Genomic DNA, 8829 nt, shown 5'->3' on the forward strand with positions numbered 1-8829 from the left:
CCAGAAGCAAGAAGCAGAAGAAGTCATGTTCTTGCTGAGTTTGAATCATTCTTCAGAAGTGAGTTGCCAGAAGTTAGGACTAAATATCTTAACTCTCTCAAGGAAGATAAAGCCAAAGATGTTCCTGCTAAAGTTAGTCGGAAGAAAGCCTCCACTTCCAAGACTGCAGTTTCAGAAGTTGCTTCAGAGTCTGCTCAAGAAGTTGTTGTTAACAAAGAAAGAAGGACAAAGCGCAAGTTTGATCGTTCTTCTGTTAACCAGGAGAAGGAAGTCCAAGTAGAAGCTGCTGCAGTAGTTGATGAGAATACTACTGAAAAAGATGTTGTTGCTGAAGCCGTTCTTGTTGTAAGTGAACAAGAAGTAGAAGAAGAAAAAGTTGTGAAAAGAAAGAGGAAGAAGTCAAAGAAAGAAGTAAATGTTGAAGCTGAAAAAGAAGCAGAAAAGAAAAAGAATTATAAAAGAAGAAGATTGATTATAGAAGAAGGTGAAGAAGAAGAAGAAGAGATTCCAGAAGTTGTGAATCAGCAAGAAGAAGAAAATCAAGAAGTGGCAAATCAAGAAGCTGAGAGTCGAGAAGCTTTGGATAAGGAGAAAGAAAGGCTTACTACAGCCAGAAAAAGAAATATTGCTCTAGGAAAGAAGAAGGTTGTGGAAGAGAAGAAGAACAAGAAGCAGAAAAGACTTGAGGCTGAATTTGAAGCTATTCGGAATATGTCCAAAGGTATACATCTTTCTGAACCTGCTTCTTTTCCTGTTTTATGTTCAGAATCTACACCAACAGATGTTTCTCAATCCCCTGAACCAAAAAATCAACCATAAACAGTCCCATCAGAATCACCTCAACACATCAAAGTTCTTATCCCTCCTTCTCCACCCGTTACAAAAGTTCTTACTCCTCCTCCTTCTCCCGTAACCAACATTGCTTCTGACCATCCCCTTGAAACCTTTGTTCTTGATATCCAACCCCTTCAAACCCTCTTTCCCCCTCAATCAAATATATCCACTTCTCAACCTCCACCTCATGCAAACTATGAACCCATTCCTTCCCCCTCACAAAATAATCCTTCTGTATCTGACCTTCCAGATTCTGCATCACATGAGCAATTGCTTCATGACTGCAACTACACACCCAAGCCTCGTCCTGAACCTGAGCTAGTAGTGTTAGATTCTGAGAATGAAGCAGAATCATCTCTTTGTCTTGATAGAGAACCTCAACCCTATTCCATTCTAAAACCAGATTCTGCCTTAACCAAAATAAAATCTCGTCGAGCACGTCATATTGGTGTAATTTTTGAAATAGTAAAACTGAATGTCAGAAGAGGTTTTGAGGCTCTGAGAGAAGCTCATTTTGCTGGAATAAATGATGTTGCCATGCGAAATCTCTGGAGGATCTTCAGAAGAAAAGCAGACGCTGATTTTCAGGAGCTTCAGGAGATTTGTGAAGAACTTGCTCCACGACCTTGTGGAATTCTAAATCATTATGAAGATTTTTGGTTCAGTCGTCTTGGTGGGAGATATTGTTTTGAAGAGAAGAAATTCATTGATGAACTTGCAGAAGAACAAGTTCCTGAGGATGTGGAAGATAACACTTGTAGGGAGATTGTTGTTTGGAGGCCTAAGAATCCAGTTCTGACAGGAGACATCAAGTGGCTATTTGACTTTCTAAGGGAGAACCCTTCTAAGAAGTCTCCAAATATGGTCATTCCAGAAGTTGTCTATCCTCCGGAAGTTGATGCTCCCACTCCTCCAAGGAATCTAGCTGTCATTCTTCAAGCCCTTGAGAATGGAGATTCTGATCTTCCTGCTCCTGTGTATGAAGAAGATGCTTCTAAGGAAGAAGCTGATGCTGAGATTCATCCTGCTGAGAGTATTCCTGCTGAGGAAAATCATGATGATGATCTCACGATAGATGCTACTGTTGAGAATGTTGTTCCAATGAACAGAAGTTGTGAAGCTTCTTTTGGAGAAACCTCACTTCTGGTGAAGACTTTAGAGGTTATTCAAAAGAATCAAGCTGATTTAGCTTCTCGCTTGGACAAGCAAGAAGATACCAACAATGAGTTTCGCTCATTTATACAGAAGCAGACTGAAAGCAACAATGAGATTCATGGGCTTCTAGCTAAGATAGTTTCTAAACTAGGCTAGTCGTAGTCGTTTGGTCTTAGATGTCTCCTTTTTCTTGCATCTATTTTGTGCATCTGTCTTCTTATCCCTTGTATGTTCTGATTAATTCTGATGAATGAAATCTTTTATCTTCTCTCATATTGTTTGTTTTTTCATCTGAATCTTTTATGCTTTTTGATGTTATGACAAAAAGGGGGAGAGAATGTGATAATTGATTTGATTTACTATATCAGTTACTGGGAGTAAGTCTCCACATTTCTAATAGAATTTGCAAGTTCTATGTCTTTGAGTGTTTTGCAGGATTGAAGACATTCTAAAAATCTCAACATGAGAAGCAAAGACATGGGGAAAAACAATTCTATATAGAAACAAGCTCATGGAAATTGAAGCAAGCTGAGTGCTGTGAAGCTTCAAGATAAGAAGCAAGAAGGAAGAATGTTCTGATATTCTTGTGATAGAATATGCTCTAACACATTCTTACTCCTTATATGTTCTGATACATTTTTTATGTGCTCTGATACATATTTTATGTTCTGATGCATTTTATGTGTTCTGATACATAGTATATGCTCTGAAACATATTTTATGTTCTGATTCATTCATGCCTTGACTCTTGTTGTCTAGTTTGTTTCTGAAACATTTCAGGATGTATAGATGCTCTGATGAAGCTCTGGTACATTCAAGAATGTTCTGATACAATCAAGCATGCAATGATTCTAGAAGAAATTCAAGCTCTGAAGCTGTCCTATGGAAGCAAGAAGCAGAAGCTCTGAATGTTCTGAAGTTCTAAGCTTATGTGAACGTCTCAACTGAAATGGAAAATACTCAGGGAAGTCATCTATTTATAAATTTCTTCCAGTATTTATTTCAGGGGGAGATTATTCATCTCAGGGGGAGATTGTTAATCTCAGGGGGAGACATATTCATACTCTATGTTTATATGCTTATGCTATAACTGTGTATTTGTCTTTAGCCATCTGATATTCTGATTGCAAATTCATATCAATTATATATGTTTTTGTCACATTAAAAAAGGGGGAGATTGTTAGAACAAGATTTGTTCTGATCAATATTCTTAGTTTTGATGATAACAATGTATATGAATTTTGTATGAGATAATGTGGTACTCTAATCCTATGCAATTTCCATTTTAGGAATCACATAAAGAGTATGCATAAAATCAGCGCAAGAAGCACTGACTCAGAAGGTTCAGCATGCAACATCAGAACATGCTCTGGCAAGACATCAGAAGATGGTCAAGCAGAATCAGAGCATGGTCTATTGAAGCATCAGAAGAAATTGAGATCAGAAGCAGAAGCACTGAAGTTCTCATGGTATCACGCTAGAAGCACTTCAAGGTCAGAAGACAAGAAGATGCTCTGCACCAAGCTGTTTGACTCTGATGAAATTCAAACGTTGTTCATACAAACATCAGATCAGAAGCAAGTACAGGATAGCAGGCTACGCTGACTGACAAAAGGAACGTTAGAAGCTATTAACGGCAAAGTCAGTAGACGCAGCAAAAGCAAGGCTCGAGGTAGTTGACAAAAGAGTGAAACATTAAATGCAATGCTGTACGGATCACGCAACGCATTAAATGCTCCCAACGGTCATCTTCTCAAACGCCTATAAATAGAAGTTCTGATGAGAAGCTGAACACAACACTTTGCGCAAACATACAGAAACGCTGTCAAATTCTAAAAGCTCTCAAACTTCATCTTCAACCTCACTTCATTACTGTTGTAACATCTTAGTGAGATTAAGCTTAAACTTAAGAGAAATATCACAGTTGTGATTATAGCTTTATAAGAAGCATTGTATAACTCTTGTAAGAATTTGTTTACATTCATTTGTAAAGAACTAGAGAAGATCAAGTTGTGATCGGATTCTCTAAAAAGTCTTAGAGGTTATCTAAGCATTGTGTTCCTAGAGTGATCAAGGTGTGATCAGAATACTCTAGAAGACTTAGAGGTTATTTAAGTGGAAAACCATTGTAATCTTGTGTGATTAGTGGATTAAATCCTCAGTTGAGGTAAATCACCTTGTCAAGGGTGGACTGGAGTAGTTTAGTTAACAACGAACCAGGATAAAAATAATTGTGCAAGTTGTTTTTATCTTATGAGTTTTACAGCTACACTTATTCAAACCCCCCTTTCTAAGTGTTTTTCTATCCTTCAAGGTTGCTTGAGCAATGTAATCACTGTGTTTCTAATGGAATTGTGTTGAATTTTACTTGATGATTGTATAATTTTGATAGGTTGTTGCTTTAATTGAAAGAGTTTAGCTTAAATATTGACATAAAAGTGCCTTAGTTCTACTAAACGTTTTACACAGTTTGACTAAATTTTGGCATAGTCAGTCCATGAATATTGCCTTAGTTATGCTACAAGTTTGACACAATTTGCCTAAAATTTGGCATAGTCACTTCTAAAATTTTGGCATAGTCACTTGTACAATATTGACATAGTTTTCCTCAATTATGGCATATTATGGCCTAACACATTGACATAGTATTCCTAAAAATTGACAAACAACAATTTGAGGTCAATAAAAGAGGTTGCACCATACAATTTGACAAGCAATATGACAACAAATTGATTCATTAAAGTAGCATACCCGAAATGATCCAATACATGGTCTTAGATTGTAGCTTAACCAAAATACAAGTCATTGCTCATAGATTGCAACATATTCAAAATACATAGTAATTCAATTTCTTCAAAATACATGTCATACCCCAAATTTGTCCTACCCCTTTACTGCTAACTGGCTTAGGCTTTGCATTCATGTGCATACATCACTTAGGTCATAATCCATACCCATGCATGCATACCATGAGTACTATTCAAGGGCTAGCAAGATAAAGCTCTGTTGCAAAGAAGTTTGATCAGAGAATTACGTGGCTCTATGTTCATTGAAGTCCTCCTGGATTGGGGTGTCTCTCTGCTTCAAATCAAGGCATTGATTAGAGGGTACAAGCTTGCAAACCATCTGGTTCTTTAAATCAGGGTTTCTTTGACCAAAGTCAACCAGTTGACTTTCTGGTCAACATTTAATCAGAAGTGGCTTCTATGTGTGGAAAACTTCTCATACTGACTGTGTGGATGTGCTTGTTTGACTGGATGTGAGTGGAAGAGATTTAATCGGGAATTTCATTAATAGTCGGAAAAATCAGGATAGTTGACTTTTGGGTCAAAATCGGAAGGATTGTTCAAATGTTGACTTTTGGTGGAAAATCGATCAAGAAAAGTTGAAGAATGGATAAAATCAGGAGTTTGATAGAAAGTTTCCAAAAATGGAAAAAAGACAAAAAGGGAAACTTTTCAACACTTAGAAAAATTTTTGATCCTTTGAGTCATGATGAGCAGTCCACTTCAGCACTGATTTACACGTGTCAAATGGTATTGTTTGGGAAAAATTCCAACATCAAAGTTGTTCCTCTCATGGAGAAGAACAACTTTGTAGTTGGAAGTTTTTTCATTCAAAGCTTGTATCAGGAGATATTAAGGTGAGAAGTTCCTGAAAACTCATTTGAACCAAGTCACAATCCAGGTCATAGGCCAAGTCACGACCTGGCATTTCATCAAGCACGTGGTATGCCAAATCTCAAGCTAAGTTTAGAGCTCTACAAAAATGCCATGGAAGTAAACTTAGTATGCTTCCATTCTTTGCCATGTCCTCTATGTAATGAAACAAGATTTGAGTCAATTGAGTGAATATTGAATCATTTATGAATGTCCAAAGTCTAGCCCTTGCCATGTTACACACTGCCAGGGGCGCAAGCCAGAATCCTGAGTCACACGCATGCATTTAATCAAACACATGGTGGGCTGACTTTGAAGCCAATTGTGGAGGCCTATGAGTTGCCATGGAGGTCCAAATTGATATCAAACCGTTCTTTGCCACATCCTCTTTCTAATGAACCATGGAGTACGTTGATTGAATATATGACGAGTAATATATGGAGTTCTAAAGTGGCACTCTTGCAAGTGTTTGTTGGGACAAAGGTATAGGTCAAGACTCAAGCTACACGCCCAGGCATTCATATATTTTGAGTCATTATGTTTGCAAGCTTTTTCACTCCACTTACAAACCTCGTCTCAATAAGTCTCAAACATCAAAACTCATCAATCATATGCCCTCTTCATATTGCATTTGAGTTTGAAACGGATGGTGTTCTATGGAGGGAGATATAATCACACAAAGTGGGGCATGGACATGATGTCATGGCTGCTACATAGAAGCCATTATCATTACTATATAAAGCCATGCACATGCTGCATTTAAAAAAGGCTCACAAAAGGACTTGCCCAATCTATCACACGCGCATACACTGAGCTTGCAAGGGAAAGCATCCACTACATATGATCCTCACCATAAGCTCCATGCATCCTACTCTATAAAAACCTCCAACCCTTCACAAACCAGGGCACACACTCACTTTCATTTTTTCCGCATTCTTCACACTCTTCTCTCTCAACTCTCATCACTCTCTTCTATTCTCTCCACCGCCCCTAACCTCCCCAACCAACTTTCCCAGCCACCGTAACAAACTTTTCAGGCCATAACAACCACCTCTCACCACCATAACCAACTCCTCAACCATCACCTTCAGCTTCACCATCCTCAAATCATCACTCTCACAACCACCATAAGCTCCGTCACCTTCATCATCATCATCACGTTGCTATCTCTCTGAGCCATCTCTGATCCGAAGTCACGTCATCATCAGTTTGAGGTTCGCAATCGAGATTCAAGTTTCAGATTCGCATCATTCCGAGTTCGGTCCTCAGAATCCATTGCTCATTTCTACTGCTCGACACCTCCAAGATTCCGGCAAGAAGGAAGTAGAGTTTCCTTGTAGTCTTTGGGCTCAAGAATTGTAACAGGTAAGCCTCATAATCCCTCTCAGTATCGCAGTGATAATATGTAGGATTGTGTGCATATGTGAGTTTCGGATCTTGTTTCAGTTTGCATTAGATCTCATGATGCTAGAGCTTTGATTTCGGTTTAAGTAAAATGATGATTGTTTAAAAGTTTCGAGGACGCCATTGAGTTGTTTATGTCATGAGGATTGCCTGGATGTATGAACCTTCCGTTTTCGTGAGATCTTAGTTTGTTTGGAATTATGAAATATGCTTCAGTTAGTATGATAAGGCAGGTATCAGTAGAAACAAAGTCCATATATGGATTCGGCATGGAATTGCGAGTCAAACGGTGGCGGAAATACGCATTTCCGAGCACATTAGTTGGTCGCCGGTGGTGGCGCGAGCCGGAAGAGACGACCGGAACAGTGGTTCCGGCGTCTGAGTCTATCTTATGGCTTGTATTCCGTCTGCGCACGTGTCGTGTTCTCATTGGTTTAGGTTTTCCATTTGATTCCATTTTTGGCTTATTATAATCATTGAATCATGAGGTGTCAAGCTGTGAATGGTTTAGGTTCATATTTTGTCTTTTCCTCATTAAACCACCATGACCAATTGATACACTATGATTCACGTTGCAGTTAAATAAAAGATCACATAATAAATACCCATGCTGAATAATAAAAACAATGGTAAATAAATGCTGAATAATTGAAATAAGATGGAGTTGAGTTGTGGACATTGGGCCGTAGCGCACTTGGGCCTTGCCCTGTCCCTGAAATGCACCCCTCATGTGCTAGTGTACCAGCAGCTTAATGGCTATAGGCTTGAGCGCCTTGCTTTTCCCACCCCCCATGTTCAGGCCTTATTTTGCTTTAACTGATTTTTAGTTCATTCAGAAATTACTCCAACACCCTCCTGGCAGTTTAGTTTTCATTTTAATTTTGTTATGCTTTTACTAACTCATAATCCCATTTTATCCAAATAAAAATACATAAAAAATTGCTCTTAGATTTTTAGGTTGACTAAATAATTGCCTTGATTTTGTTAATTTTTCTTAGTTGTTTTAATCCCTTTAATAAGTCTTTTTTTCACAATATGTTTGATATTCTTTGTTCTAATATTTCCTTGTGAATAATTCTCTAATAGACTTAGGTATTAATTTTAGTCTTGCTTTTTTATAGAATTAATTGATATAGGTGTGTTTGTGAATACCATTTGTTTGCTATAATTCTCAATTTTATTTGTCGCATATTGATTTTCCTTTACCTATTCCATGCATGGTTTTGTTGTTAATAAATTGTATAGTTTATCATTTTAAATCCCTTATATTAGACGACTTAGATTAGAATTTAGGATTAGTTCCCTATTTCATTCTTTTTCTTTTCAACATTTAAAACATTAATAAAAGGAAGATGCGAATCACATTAAGAAAGTGATAGAGAAATGAGTGGGATTCATTCCCTAATCTGTTTCTCAATCACTTAGTGACATAGAAACGAGTGGGATTTATTCCCTAATCTGTTTCTCGGTCATTACCTAATGGGAGAGAAACGAGTGGGATTCATTCCCTAATCTGTTTCTCAAACATTAATTAATGTGAGAGAAATGAGTGGGATTCATTCCCTAATCTGTTTCTCAAACATTATATAATGGGATGGAAGTGAGTGGGATTCATTCCCTAATCTGCTTCTCGATCATTATACATTTTTATGTGATTCAACTCGCAAACAAATCCCCTTAAAAAAACACACAACCAAAAACACTTCAATGCATCTAACAATGGTTCAGACTAAAGCAAAGTAGAGAAAGTGGTGAGTGGCCCGGTATTGGGAACTGT

Source organism: Vicia villosa, linkage group LG1 (assembly GCF_029867415.1).
Source record: "Vicia villosa cultivar HV-30 ecotype Madison, WI linkage group LG1, Vvil1.0, whole genome shotgun sequence".
Classification (NCBI taxonomy): Eukaryota; Viridiplantae; Streptophyta; class Magnoliopsida; order Fabales; family Fabaceae; genus Vicia; species Vicia villosa.